The sequence below is a fragment of the Propithecus coquereli genome, unplaced genomic scaffold (assembly GCF_000956105.1).
Source record: "Propithecus coquereli isolate 6110/MARCELLA unplaced genomic scaffold, Pcoq_1.0 Scaffold5, whole genome shotgun sequence".
Lineage (NCBI taxonomy): Eukaryota > Metazoa > Chordata > Mammalia > Primates > Indriidae > Propithecus > Propithecus coquereli.
In genome coordinates this window covers 21,166,560-21,168,058 of record NW_012150840.1, presented here as the reverse complement: position 1 = coordinate 21,168,058, position 1,499 = coordinate 21,166,560, and the positions used below count along the sequence as shown (strand labels likewise).

The following is a 1,499-nucleotide window of genomic DNA, read 5'->3' as shown; positions in this document are numbered from 1 at the left end:
TCTCTACTAAAATTAGAAAGAAATTAATCGGCCAACTAAAAATATATAGAAAAAATTAGCCGGGCTTCGTGGCGCATGCCCGTAGTCCCAGCTACTCGAGAGGCTGAGGCAGCAGGATCGCTTGAGCCCAGGAGTGTGAGCTAGGCTGACACCACAGCACTCACTCTAGCCCGGGCAAAAGAGTGAGACTCTGTCTCAAAAAAAAAAAAAGTCTTATTTTTGGCTGGACTCAGTCTTAGAAGTAGATGCTCTCAGAGAGGACAGCCTACGTCTCTTGGCAATCGGTTCCTGGCGCTTTTCTTTGGCCTCCTTCATTCTCTTGGCCAAAAGTTTAGCATATTCTGCAGCCCCTTCCTTATTTTTCTTAGTACGCTGCTTCTTCAGAGCAATACGCTGGTGTTTATGTTACAGGACATGTGGAGTTACAAGTCGCTGAATCTTGGGTGCTTTGGTCCTAAGTTTCTTACCTTTTTTGTTTAAGGGCTTCCTTACAACATATTGGCAAACATCATCTTCTTTAGACAGATTGAAAAGTTTGTGAATTCTGCTAGCTCTTTTGGGCCCCAGATGACGAGGTACTGTAGTATCAGTCAGTCCAGGGATACCCTTCTCTCCTGTTTTTAGAATAACCAAGTTGAGAACGCTCAGGTTGGCATCCACAATACAACCCCCAACAGATTTGCTCTTTCTTTCTCCAGTTCTCCTTGGTCTATAACAGGAATGCCCCTTACTCAGCAGCAGGCGAACACGGCCATGGGTCAAGACACCCTGCTTCACGGGGACACCTTGCTTGTCGGTCCCACCACTGATTCGGTCCGCGTAACCCTTCCATTCTTCACCCTGAGCGTCGGCAGCAACTTCCCTGGCCATATGCTTCTCATAGAAAGTACAAAGTTTGCGTTCATCGTCCACGTCAATGAGTTTCTGGCAGCCAGTGGCTGGGAAAGAGATATTCAGCTTCATCCTGAAGCAGTCAGTCGCCTCCGAGGCACCACAAAAAAGAGGCCCTGAGAATTGAATTTCTTTAAGGTTGATATTGCAGTATCATAAAGCAAGCAAATTGTCTTATCTTTAGCAGAAACAAGATAATATTGCAATTTCCAATCCTCATTAAAAAATCTGTTTTCTTCCTTCAGCATTCTCTTGGTCTTCTTTGACGTGACGGGCTGTTAAGCAGACAGAATTAAAAAATATTGTTGAGCTGTGCAACTATTGACAAATTCCACTTCAAACAGAAACACGGTGCACAGTTGTCAAAAGCTGATAACAGAATGGCGTACTCAACCCCCATAAACTCTCGCCAACCAGCCTCATGCAGTAGTGGTGCCAGTCAGGTGGGGGAAGTTGGAACTAAATCATGAGCATAGCAGCCGTCAGTCTAGCCCTTAGGCCTTACTAATGTTCTAATTGTGCCAGTCAATCTGGGAGGATTATTCTGTTGAAACTTATTTTATTCTTTGGTATTTTAAATACATTCATTTCAAAAATGAAATATAAAT

General features: G+C 44.0%; 1 pseudogene; it reads right to left on the bottom strand.

Annotated features, from left to right (window-relative positions):
* Positions 1-213: 213 nt before the first annotated feature.
* On the bottom strand, positions 214-963 carry LOC105819807 (annotated as a pseudogene).
* Positions 964-1,499: the final 536 nt, after the last annotated feature.